We start from the raw sequence: 14,203 nt of genomic DNA on the forward strand, positions 1-14,203 counted from the left end.
GAAGCTTTTTTTGGAATTTTGTTGTTCTTTTATATGATTGTGCACAGTTTGATTGGCTACATTTTAGAAATGATTTTACATATTTCCATCGTGTCTTTGTGTTAGGGTTTTTTATTTTCATATTGTTTTTTTTTTCTATGTTTCTATTTCTATTGAATATATCGAGAAGAGAGTATGTTATTCAGCGCTTATAGCTGAGTAATGTCTGAATAAAAAGATACTCTCCTCTCGATATTTTCAATAGATGTGTATGTGTATATTTCTATGACAAGCTAGACAATTTCGATTGAGAAATCAAGCATTCCTGTGTTCAAAAGATGTAATTTTCGTGTGATTGACAACGATACGCCTCATCGATGGTTCATGTCAATATCAAATGTTGGCACACTGTGTATTGTTATCGAATGTCTTGTCAGAGATATTCGAAGCTGCCATCGAAGAAGGTGCCGGGTCAACTGCTATCACAACCGGAGTCCGTATTCTTTTGCTGTATGTGTGTGTATGAGTGTGCTTTCGGTCGAAGCCCAACAAACTCATTGACAAATGATTTTTCATTTTTGCCAGATATGAATTGTAGTCATTCCTTCTACTGAGAATATGTTTCTTTTTCGTTATAAAATGAGTTTTTTTTTGCTCGCTCTTTCATTTTGTACGGCATTCAAATTATTCGTTGTAGACTGTAGTACGTGGGCATTTCAGGAGATGGCAATTTTGAATTCTCCAGAGGCACACTGAGTCCAATTTTACTCATTTCAGATTGCTTTCAAGAAAAAGTGAAGAGGAAAAAAAGTCCTTTCTTTGTAGTGTTCATTCACCATTGGCGTCAGAAGGTTTTTATTCAGAAATTTTTCCAAAGGAGTTAAATCCAGAAACCACCAGAACTCTTACCTACATCTACAATATATACAATGCAAATAGACTTATATCTGTTTGATTTTGTACTTTTCAATTCATTACACTATGTTTGATCTGTGAAATGTGATGGTGATGGTGATGATAAAGTTTTTTTTCTCTTACCATTTTAATGTTGTATCTGTTGATGTTTATGAATACGATTTTTCCACCGTAAACATAACCAACGCAACAGCTACATAAGTGACAGAAATAAAAAAACCTAAAAGAACTAGATAGAAATAGGGTGGATAAGAAGAAGAAGGAGAAAACATTGTTTCGAGACTCAAAACAATGTCATGACATGAGAAAAGTTTACAACATAATTGAGTTTAAAACAAACATTCGAACCATTCCCTCGCCTTTATTCGTTTCATTATTTTTCTTTCGTCCGTTGTTTTTAGTTCGATATATATCACTCTTTCTCTCTCTCTCCATTGTCTACGTGTGATACTAATGATAACCCAGATGCTTTTAAATTTAATTTTTTATGTGCGTGTGCGTGTACTATCTTTTGAACATTATTTGTTTCCTTTCGAGATGTCGATGGCTTTCTTCGTTGTCACGCATTTGTATAGATGTGATGCATGTGCTGTGTGTGTGTGTGTGTGTGTGTGTGGCATTGTTGGCTCTACAATATTCAGTCATTTGTTAACCGAATGCCAATCTACAAAAAGACTTGAATGATAATAGTCAATCAGATAACTTCTTGACCTCATGGCATAATATAATGCATTGAATGAAAGCGAATAAAGTATGGATTTAAACAATGAACAAGAAGAGAGACCGTCATCAATGATTACTATTATCTTCATTCCATCACAATTATTAATCGTTTTTTTTATGGGAATTCTTCATTAAATCTGAAATTTGTTGCCATCGTTAATTTCCTATAAAAATTTCACAAAAGTCAACATGCAACAAAACAAACTACAACGACAACAACGACGGCGGCGGTGTGAGAGTAAAAAGTTTTGCCTGAACTTTGATTTCAAGAAGAAAAAGCAATCAAACCAATTTAAAGTTTATTAGGATTACTTTTTCTCGTTCTACCAACCGTTAATGCAATTCAATCAATTGTAAATAGCTGATAAAGTAAACAAGCGTGTATAAAAAATCAACTTGTTGACGATGTGCGGTGTTTTTTTTCTCTCTCTTGATTTTCGCTCACTCTTCTGTTATTGCTAATTTATCACATTCCCGTTAACAGTAGTTACTTTTTGTTGGTTTTTCCACTTGTTTTTTTTGCTTATGCTTGCTTAGGTACTTGCTGTTGACACTGTTGGTGATTTTTCTTGTTCACATTTTCCTTCATGTTCTGTTGTCGATGGTAAGAATATTCCATTTCACTTTATAAACGTTGACTATAGCTTTCTCTCTGTGTGTGTCGGTTTCACCTTAACTCTTTTACGCTTTTACTTGATCTGGTCGAACGCCACCTTAACACCATTAAAAGCTGAAATAAATTTTCCTTATTAAATATGTAAACATAATGAAATTCTTGATAATAAACGTTTCCTTGTTTGCAAGTTGTGGTTGTTATTATGTGCATGGCATAAAGTGTATTGTAATTTTGGTTTGTGTTATAGTTTGGTGCTCGTATCCATTTCGTAAGCCCCTTTATCATCCATTTATATTGTGCACACTGATTTACAATCCAATAATGATTTATTTTCAACCGTAAATTCATAAGTACACTTCAATGCAGGCATTAAACTCCAGCTACAACGATCATATCTCGTCCTTCTATCAACAACTCAAATTCAGAATATATCGGCTTAAATTTAGACTAATTCATGTTATGCTCTAATAACAAGAATCTGCTTTATCACGCCGGGAGCAGTAGAGCGATAAAGACTTAGACACACCGAACGTGAATGGTAGAGACAGAGAAAAAAGGGGAATGGTAGTTTCACTATAGTGACATTTGACATGGTAATGGTTCGAATACATAAAGTCAAGCACAACAAATACAAATCAAATTGTTGTTAATATTAAATACTAATTCAGTATTACTAAATCACCGTGCAGTTCATATTAACTTTGTAAATTCTAATTCAAAACTAGGCGATAACTGGAAAATTAAATGTTTAGAGAGAGCAAGAATTTTCGAATGATTTATTTTAAGGTGCGTGTTTCAATGAGGCATTTTACATGAAGCGATGCATGTGCGAATGTTTATGATTCAAAATTGGCACATTCTTGAGTGAATGGAATTTGACAAATATTTGTTAAATATCCGCGTTTATTTGATTTGATAAATTCCACTTGTCGGCAATCGACTTAACGAGATGTATATGTACAACGTAAAATACATGTTATACATATTTATTGTTGAGTTGTTGAAAAGCCAGTTCTGTGTATAGCACTTGACGGTTTTATTTACATTTGTGTCGCAAATCATTTAATAATGAACAAAAAAAACACATTTCGTTCACATTTTCATGCACAAACTTCTGCACAATAACAAAAAGCATACTCTGGTTAATGCTCACAGGAGGAAATACAAATTTCAACATTTATTCATTGCAATATTTTGAATTGGATTGGTAATGGCATTTTTATGCGATGTCTTTATCATACGTCCTCAGCGGGGGTCCGAGGGGTCCGATTACCCCCCTGACAAATGGTTACCTCTTGAAAATTTTCAAAGAATTCTTTGAATTTGCTAGGGATTTAGGCCAAAAAGTGAAGACCTTTTTTTTGCTCTTCAGTTTTTTCCAATGTAAGAAAAATTCTTTCTTTCTTTTTTTTGATTACTCATCTCGATTTTTTCAATTATGGTCTTTATTTAAATGATTCTACTTTAAAGGACTTCTAATTCCCATTTTCAAATGTTGAATGAAGCGTTACAATTGCTGCAACAACAAAATTTCACGAAAACCGTAAACCAACCGCAAACTATTTTAAAACTATTGAAAAGTCAAATGCGAACGTATATACACGGTTATATAGACGATTATTGTATTATGTTAGACGTATAAAATATGAAAGACAATTTCCAATGTGCTATGCTTGATCAAAGTTTTCAGCGTCCGAGATGGAAACGGGTGGCTCTGTAGCGAAGAAAGAAACATTTAACGCTATTACCGTTTGCCACCAGTTGAGGCTGTAAAAATGTTGTAAAAATATAGTTGTTATATATGATGGGTTCGATTTTCTGCACAATACCTGACTATGCAACGATGCAACAGTGTTATACGCGTGAAGTTTTCATGCGCTTTCTAATTTGAAGGCAATTGGCAAAATATACGATTCATAATAAGAAGAAAAAAAACCATGTAGTAGTGAATTTATGCTCTCATACACACACCAACGTCCAATAAGGAAATGGAATTCATTCACATCGTCACAATGGTGTGTATTTTTTGTGTCTATCTTCTTTTTTTGAGCGAATACAACTCTGTAGCACAATGGCTTTTTAGCTTTTGGCTCATAGTTCTATTTTGTCCGTTTTCTTGATTCTTTTTTAGTGCCTTTAATGCCATTCTGGTTATATTTTGATTCTTGGGGGGCTTTTAGTGTGTTCGACGAAGAAAAAAAACTTGCACAAGATTTTCATTCTATATGCAATCCAATCCGATTCAAGAGTATAATAACGACCGATTCGCTCATTCTGCTTTTTTCCACTTGTTTCTTTTTATAGCTACTGGAATCTCAGTTTTCTTTCTTTCTGTTTTTTGCGTCGCATTTTTTTTTTTCATTTCGTCCTCTCTATCATTCATTTGCTCAGATCGTTAAACTTAATTGACCTCTTGTGTATAGCATTTAATTTTTAGTCATAACCTGCGCTGCGTGCAATTTCATCATCACCATCACATCGTGATAATGATGCTCATTTGACCTCGCAACAATGAGCCAAGTGAAACATTCAAATGAGCCATGTAATGATGAGACGAAAAATATACCTACGCGAAAATGATGTTTATCCATTAAATTTCAAGCATCGATTGTTTTGCCAACAATTTTACGAACGCATCAACGGAGCAACTAAATGACAAAATGCCATTCGGAATGTATGAACTTGAATTTATGTAGTAAACGTACAAGTCTCAATCATTCGCACGGTGAAAATGCTTATTTAGACAAAACATTGTTACGAATGCGAAAAAAAATCGTTGCATCAATGTTGAAATGGACAATGGATTTTTGAGAAGTTTTCTAAAGTAAAGTGTAGTTTGTTGTTCTTGTTACGGTTCAAATTTCTGGGTTGGACTCGTTAAATTTAACCAGTCGAACATGAGGTGTGTACGAGTGTTCAATTAAGAAGCACTAAAAGATCCGCGCGCTTAACATCTATGAGTATTCAAGTAGAATTCACCAAATGTAGCAAAAAAAATTAAATATTAAATGTTCGGTTTAATAAATTACATTGTGAATAATTGACTAAATGGTGAAGTATATCGTTGTTGGTTGCATAATTTGATGATAAAATATTTAAAATAGTGTGAGCTCTTGTATTTTGTAATAAATGAGAATTTGGAGCGATTCTTCTTTACACGCTAAAAACATTTAAATAAGTTCATTTTTCTATCTCAATCGAAAGGAGCGTGTATATTGTGGTTTACCGGTTAAAATTAACAGCGTTCGTTCACGAAAATACATACAAATGGCATGGTATTCCATTATATTGTGGAATTATTGTGGCATCTCATTTCGTATTCGACGGCATTCGTATTAATCCCACGAATCGTTTTAACTGAACCAACCAAAAAAGTGAGCATAAAGAACATGAAAAATGTGCGCTGAATGAAGAATTCCATTGCATGGCCAAATAAATCCGTGGCAAGAGTCCAATTTATTTCACAAATCATGAATATTAATAGAAGATGAAAGATATGAACTCATGATGTTGATTATCGTTGCAACGACAACGACAGTATATTCGTAGACAAATGATGTCAATACTGCCATAATTTATATTAAAAAATTAATAATGTAACGCTTTTGCCGCACTTTTTGGTACGGCCGTTTGGTGTGCGTTGCGTGTCGCCCCATCTCATCGTTTTCTCATGCTCATCAAAGTGTGCCGAGCAATTGCTGTTTGTCTTTGCCAACAAGCAATAGCGGATACACAGAGGAAGAAAAATTGATAAATTTTCACTGACAACAGCACACTCGTTTGGCTGTTGGAATGCGCTATATGAAGTTTTCATAAAATTTTAAGCCCCCTTCGAAAATACGAGATAATTTTCTGTTCACACACACTGACATGAATTTTGAGCACTTATCCCCTGCAAGATAAGTTTCGGGCGAAAATGAACAAAAGACACGAAGCAAACAATATTGAATGAAGCAAATGAAAAGCAAGTCGTCGTCAAGTTTTTGTCTGCCTCTTGAATCGTGAGTATTTTTTTTTCTTTTGGTACCACTTCATGCAAACAAATGTGACTGGTTCAAGGGGGTGTTTGCAAATAAAAGCGAAATAACTATGTTTGTACAGAATAAAAGCACTTTATGTACACACTTACACATTTGGTCAATACACAGTATATTGAATGTGACGTTCATGAAAAGCAATTGATTCTCTTTTGAATGAACTCACTCGATGGCATCGAAACATGTATTTATGTTTAGTGATTTAAACAAAAAAAAAAAATATTTTTTTCGACAGAAATCGAAAAAAATGTGAAGAAAAAAAGAGATTGCGGGGTTGCGATAGAGTGAATCAATTTTAACAGGTGGATTCCAATTTGTCTCTGTGTGTATGGTATGGAAATCTGCGAATGTACAGTGAAATTGCAAAAACCTCAACTCACTCATTGTTTATTGTTCTTCTCTCTCTCTATCTCTAGTTCATTTCACGCCACAACATAGTATATATAACAAATCGTTTGTAACGAGAGAGAGGGAGGGAGAGAAAGTGGCAAAATGCGCTACATTCTACAGAAATAGTTCTTTTCACACGTTGAATTCGCGGTGATATATTGCATGTGTCAAACAAGCTGATATATGTTGCTCTGCTGTTTACTTTACTGCTTCGTTATTTCTCTCGAATTTGCAGGCATAATGCGTGTTACCATTTCAGACAACATCATTAATATTGATCTCGCACAGCAACAGTATATTACATTGAAACTACTACTTGTCGAAAATGGTTAAATTCAATAGGGCAGCCACTGAAAAGATTTGCATCATAGAATTCGACATTGTGAGCTGTGTCGCGCGTCACATCACACCACAATCGTTCGCTCATTCACTCCATTTGGTCATTCAGTTCTCTGTGTTTTTTCTTCTTCTTTTTTTCTGTCCATCGCGGTTGAGTTTGCAAAAGTGCCAGATGAACGAAAATGTGGTATCGTGTGAGATGCAATTGCATCTGTTCAAACATTTGTAATGAACCACTCGATATCCATGGACTCGAAATCAAGCTTGAAATGAAAGCGGCTGAGAATGAGATGGATAGCGTTTGTGTGTATGTGAATAGAGTAGAGTGTGATTTAAAGGTGTACAGGATATGGTCGACGACGGAATCAGGGCAATGACGGTTTCATTCAATTCGGTTGCATTGTAGCCAGAGCCAGAGCCACATCAAACAAATACACATTGTTTGAAATGTTGCGCAAAACAACGCATCGAATCGCCGTTTTATGCGATTTTTCCTCATAAATTATTTTGGCTGTAGTTATATAGATTTCAGATAATAGATAGTTTTGTGGCACAAAAACAGGTGCTGATATATACAACACAGTAAATATTTCAACAAATTTATCACATTTCATGGTATTGTTGAAATGTCATTCGTTTGCACGAAACGACGATGGTACAAGTTTGGCTTGAAAATATACGCGCACATACTATACATATTACCATTCGTGAGAGCTCATTCTCTACTTCATAATCACTGCAACTCTAGTGAAACTCTAGTATCTCTAGTATCTTTTGAAACTTTGCACAAAGTTTTTTTTTTGTTGTGTTGTATTCCCTTGTCATGCAACCAATGAATTAAGCTTCATTTAAAATTCGACCACCTGTAGCTGCGTGTGTCGTTTCCTCTATCTGCCTGCTTCACTTATCTACTGCAATTCACGTCGCTCATACATAGAACCATAAACGGTGGTGATTTCAATTTTTGCTCATGTTACAAACTACAAAACAGGAGATGATCAAATTAGTTATCTCAAAACAATTTAATTTAAATTAGAATTATTATCTATCCCATGCATGATGAGGTGATTTATTTAAAAACCAAAAGTAATTAACTAATGACCCGATTCAAATTAAAATAGATTCGTTCCTGTTTGATGCGCTTAATTATATTCAATATTGCACATCGTTTTTAAATTTCGATTACGATCGCCACCAATTACAGATAAATTGTGACATAAATTAAAGCCATTTGCAAACGAAAAAAGAAAGCATACACACACAAAACGGATACGTATTTTCGCAGCTTGCACATTAATTACAAATGTAAAAAGTTTCTCGGCATTTTGTTTCGCAAACTTTTCAATTGAGTGAAATAAAAGAAATGCTCGTTGATATATTAAATAATTAATTAAACGTTTTCCATGTTGAGAAAATGTTATCTTTATTTCAGGGTGTCTGGTTTAAGTGCTGATTTTGAGCTATATTTAATTGTATTTTCAGCAAATCGTTGCTTTTGACTAAAAGCATAAAATATCCCTCTAATCTTAACCATATTCTATTGTTTGTCTCTCCCTAGAAATGTGCGTATTCGGTCAAATTGTGTGCGTATTTTAGCTCACTTTCTCTTTATGGTTGACGATTCGAAATGTCAAAAAGTCGAAAGTACAATAAAATAGTAAATTAATATTTGAACCACTTCGCTCATCGTAATTAGTATTTAATTGGGCGTGATTAAATGATAAAACTATTCGACATTTTTGCTAAGTTTTGCGTTTGAAAGCATTTCATGCAACTGCGTGCATACTTGAGCACAAAACTTTCTATTGATTACAATCACGATACGACTAGATCATATATAAAGACGTATCTACATATACAAGACAGTTCCTTCTTCAATCCATTTAGAAATGATTTGATATCATGCTGAGCTCGGTGAAAGCTCTTTATTAGAAGAAAATTCCATTCTGTTTCGCGGTTGTGTTTAAATATAATATTCAACCCGTATTTTCATTTCACTTTCCGTCTTACTCTGTCTCTCTCTCTCTCTCTCTCTCTCTCTCTCTGCAAGATCTCTCTCTCTCTCTCTCTCTCTCTCTGCAAGATAAGAATATCAATTCGCCAAGAAAATGACTCAATCAAAAACAAAAAATTAAGTTATTTCTGAATCTGAAACCATTTCATTTAATCAATTTGGTAACAGTCAAATTAACACTGGCGTTCCAATCGAAATTCTTATTTTCACTTTGCTTTTCGTGTCTCATTCTACTTTTTTTCAGAAGTGAAGAAATCGAGTTGCTGGTGTTCGAATGAATTTGCTGGGATAAATTCACGGTTTGTGCAACTGTAAAAGCGACTGTTATAGTTTGGAAGCATTCCCATAAAATGGTATGTATTATATATGCTTTGGTTTTTGTTGAATACATTTCGAATTTCTCTTATTTAAGTTTTCGTACATTCAGCAGCATTATGTTTTGTGAAACTGTACGCACCATAGAAAAAGGCACACTTGTAAAGATAGCCGAAAAATGGTGAAAAACGTATCATATATTTGATCAACTTTTCTACCGAAATGTATAAGACATTTTTGTTTTTGCACGAAATATATTATGGTTTTGGTATTGCGGCGCGAAACAAAAATCCTTGAGCTTTCTTTCACGACCGTTTAGATTAGGTTATTGTGTAAACATGTGTGCATATTATGTATTTATATTTCTCGCTTTTTCTCGGTCGAAATAGGACAAATGCGGAGAAAGTAAAAATGAGAATATATATTCATTTGTGATATTCGACCTGAATCGAATAAGTAGTTGACACGTGAAATCGAAATTTAGTTGTCAGTCTAATTTCACGGCTCTTATCATATTGAGACTCATTAGCGGATTGCAGAAAGACTCGTAGATTATGAAATTCATTACTAGAAAAGCCAGAAATATCAAGATATCTGTAACATGCTATATACTATCGAACACACACACACACACACACACACAAATTCTATTCCATTTTATCAAATATCACAGAGCAAAATACATTCGACAGCCCATTCAAATCGAAACCGAGTCGCTGGAAACAATATAACGAGCGATAACGCGTGCACGCTTGCCTGAGTAAATATAAACACGTTTGTCTAATCGACTCACGTAAGCAACAGTAAATATAATTAAATAGCCAAATCCTTTCATCTTTTATTGATTTCATGCATAAAGCAGAAATAGGCGATAAGGCCAACGCTAGAAACACCATCAAAAATACATAAAATTAATAACCATATAAATATTTTACCATTCCTTTTTCATTCTCTCGTCTTTTTTTATTGTTGTTGTTGTTTATTTTGGCCACATTTTGCCATGATAAACACGTCCGAATGACCGAGCCACATAAACAATGTGAAGAAAATCAATGAAGATTTTTGAAAAGTATATTGTCACAACTCAAGTTCCGGTTAAAATATGTGTTTTGTTTTCGACGCAGTTTAACGCGCTACCCCATATTATTGTGTCCGTATTTGCGACTTAATTTCTTGTAGGTGAACTTACCAAAGTTTATGAAAGAGTCACACAAAAACCAAATAATCCTTTGTCAAGTTTGGAAAGAGCGTACAGCACCCGGTCATCAGTTTGGACGGTCGTTTCGAAAACTTGAATTTTGCCTTTCCATTCATAAGATAAATTGAGCATGACAAAAACGAAAACTGTGGATATTTTTTGCTTTTAGTAAAACACAATGGCACAAATCTGATTTGTTTGAAACATTATCATCAACTTTGTTCATATTTCATGGTTTCATAGCATTGCGTTGTCCAGGCTTTGATCTTTTGTATTTTTTTTCCGTGACGAGACCATTTTTTGTTTTCTCTCTCTTTTTTTTTGTCAAGAATCACTTTCATTGGAAATGGTTTTCATGTCGCAATTGTATACACTCGATTATACTCGAATGTGTGAGTGGAAAGAAAGAGAAATTTCACATCGATCGCATTTTATTAAATATTGAAAGATGAATGGAGAGGAGACAGAGAGACAGAGAGATGGAGAAAGTGACACATGGCCGATGCTACGGAAATTTAAACGAATATTAGAATTGATATATGATTGCATTTGATGAGATTGTTTGATTTTACACATTTCTTCGGCAAAAACACACATATTGTTCATTTCTTTGTGTCTACTCAAAATCTCATATACTAAGATCTTAATAGTATGTACGTTTGTCTATCGAAAATGAAAAGAAAATACAACGACGAACGATAGCTCAGTGAGAGGGAGAGAAAGAGTAAAGAGAAAAAGAAACGGAAAAGAAATGGTCTTAACTTAAAAGTTCAAGCGGAACTTACACAAGCCACTTTATAACTTTACATCCATTTTATTTAATGTAATCGTATATACGTGGTTTGTTCCAAAAGTTCTCGAACTCTTTGAAAATGAGTGCACAATTCGATACGAATTTTTGTATGTATTTTTTTATTATTCGATGACATTTTTTGACACCATATTTTGGTCAGTTATGCATTTTTAAATCAAAAAAACGTCATTATACATTTTTGGTAAATTTTAAAACTGACACACCTTTTTGAATTGTTCCTAATACTAACCATTTTCAAAAAGTGCCAAAACTGTTGGAACCCATCAAATATTGTGTCAAGCTTTCGCGATTTCTGGTAGCTGCTTTATTATACTTACTTTTTGTATCTGTGTAAGTTACCAGTGAATAGATTGGGCTACAGCTATAGCAGTGCTACTGCCACAACGCTTACGGACAACGATTTTATTATACAATTTCGGACAATAGACCTATTGATTTGTTTATGCAAAAAAAAACTAAAATCAATAAGTCTATTGTTCTATTTACATTTTATACATTTCGTTTGGAATTGTATCATAAAGTCGCTGTCCGTATGCGTTGTTCACAAATAGCACCTATGAATAGGAGCTATGAAAATAGCACTTCTATAGCTGTAGCTCAATCTATTCACTGTTACTCTGTGTTTTACGGAATAGATTTTTGTAAAAGGGCCTTCTACGGCGAAGGTTAAAATGTTTTCGAATATTCAGGGCCAAGAATATGAAAAATCATATAAAGAAGGGAGTAAAAAGAGTAAAAATAACAACCACAAAATAATTCAGTCGCAGTATCTTTCATTCTGTGTCTTAACAGAAATCACATTCATCTGTGTTATTGTGTAAGGTTGTATTCGGTGATATAGTTGGTGAATGCAAACGAAAACAAACTTGATTGTAAGGGAAAATGTACAAGCAAAGGGTAACAGAGTGGCTTAAAAAGGTTATCTGATATACATTTTTCTGTCAACTGTATCCATTTTAATGAAAAACCGTAGAAAATATAAATATTATATACACATAAACACACACACGCATATATACAAACACTTTATGCCGATGCCGGGACGACTATCGTTGTTGGTGGTTGCCACTCATTCTCTCTAACTCGCTCCATTTCGAGTTGTATAGCTTTTATAATCTATTCATGGTTGTAACACAGTTTGATGTGATATATCGTGTGTGTCTGAGATATAGTGGGACCCAACAGATATTTACACCAAGCCGTACACGGTTCAAGATCGAGATGTTGCGCGCCTCTCGCATAAACAAGCGATGGGTTTAGTTTTTGAATTCAATTTACTATCTTTGGAGAGTGAGCGAATGATAGTAATGAATTTTGTTTTGCATATGAAAAGCGTTGGTCGTTTGTCAGGGACAAAATCAAATTCAAAAAATGTCCCTGTAGAACCGAGTACGTGTGGTTTTCCATGTTTTAACTACACGGAAACCAGCCACCGTGTTGGCACACACATACACAATTTTTCAATTTAAATCAACCGACGCACTCAATTGTGAATGTGCTTAAAACTAGCTGAAAAAAAATTCGATAAAATCTCGCTTCTGTACACATATAGAAATGTTTTCACGTGTCATATATTATTTCTTATTTATCTTATACAATGCCGTTGGATATGACACAATTCCGCAATGAAATGTGTTGCTCTCTTTCTTCATTTCTATTTCGTTCGTTTCGTTGGAATAAGTCAATTTTATTCACATACAATATGAATGCGAATGCGATCAATGGATGCTAATATCAATACGTAACTGATTTGTTTGTCTATCTGTTTGCAAACTGTGTGCATATAATATGCCAAATCAATAACGCTTGTTAAACTTATCCAATCGTTTTGCTTACATTTTATAAATGATGTGAATGCTAAATGCTTTTTGGATTTTATTTGCACATATTATTTCTAATAAACATGCCATAAAAAGTTCATCATTCTAGTGAATGTCGTCTATTTTTATTCTTCTTCTTCATGTGGATTCGGTGGATTTCATGTGATTTTGGTATTTGACACGTGACAAACTGCCGGAAATAAGTTTCCGTTCAAATTTTATACCGTGTTTGGCATATGTAAATATTTTGTTGTGCAAATAGTAAATCGTTCGGTGAGAATATAAATAAATTTAAGGATTTTATTTGTTTGCTCTGAAAACAAATGGGCCTTTTCAAGTGGCGCAAGGTTCAAAAAACCAACTATTAAATCTAAACAACTTACTTTCCCCCCTCTCATATACGAAATCTTTTTGAACATTTTTCTTATCCAAAACTAACAAAGCATCCAACATGATTGTGTATACAAAACATGCCCTCGTAAAACAATTTCGTCCCTTTTGTTGATTGGCCAACCAGAAACCCCTCATCCGATGATTTCGGAGATGAATTAGGTTCTTTGTCAATGAAAAATGGTCAGATTTGCAACCGGTCACAAGAACAATGACCCTTTTTGTATTTATCTAAAGTCATCTTAATTAACCGGTTAACTATTTCATAACATCTGAGGACTGGTATGTAAATAAATATTTTTTAGGCGTAAATTTTAACATTTGATCATGATACTAATCGATTAGATCCTATGAATGTTTTTTTAAATTTATGTCACGTTGTAATTTTCCCATCATTTATAATTCGTTCTTCATTCTTGGCAAATTGTTTGACAACTCTGTAATACATCAATATTTACCTCCCCCCTGTGATTTGGATGAGAATTTTTTTTCGCGAAATTTATTCGAATTTGCTAAGATTTTTTATTCAAAAAGTGAAGACCTTTTTTTTAGCTCATCAAGGTAGGAAATTGAGGAAAATTCTTTCAATTTGCTACTCATAGAAGGCGTCAATTGTAATATTTGCGAACTCTGGTGGTGATTTACTAAATTAC

General features: G+C 33.9%; 1 protein-coding gene across 1 annotated transcript in view; it reads left to right on the forward strand.

The window, feature by feature from the left end:
• LOC116346851 (muscarinic acetylcholine receptor gar-2) overlaps positions 1 to 14,203 on the forward strand; it is a 108,534-nt gene that overhangs the window by 5,817 nt on the left and 88,514 nt on the right. The window contains exon 2 of the mRNA XM_031777100.1: positions 9,258 to 9,366. The gene's annotated coding sequence lies outside the window, so the exon portion shown is untranslated. The remainder of the gene's footprint in view (positions 1 to 9,257; positions 9,367 to 14,203) is intronic.

The sequence above is a fragment of the Contarinia nasturtii genome, unplaced genomic scaffold (genome assembly GCF_009176525.2).
Source record: "Contarinia nasturtii isolate CC-2019 unplaced genomic scaffold, AAFC_CNas_1.1 Cnas_scaffold_1699, whole genome shotgun sequence".
Taxonomy (NCBI): Eukaryota; Metazoa; Arthropoda; class Insecta; order Diptera; family Cecidomyiidae; genus Contarinia; species Contarinia nasturtii.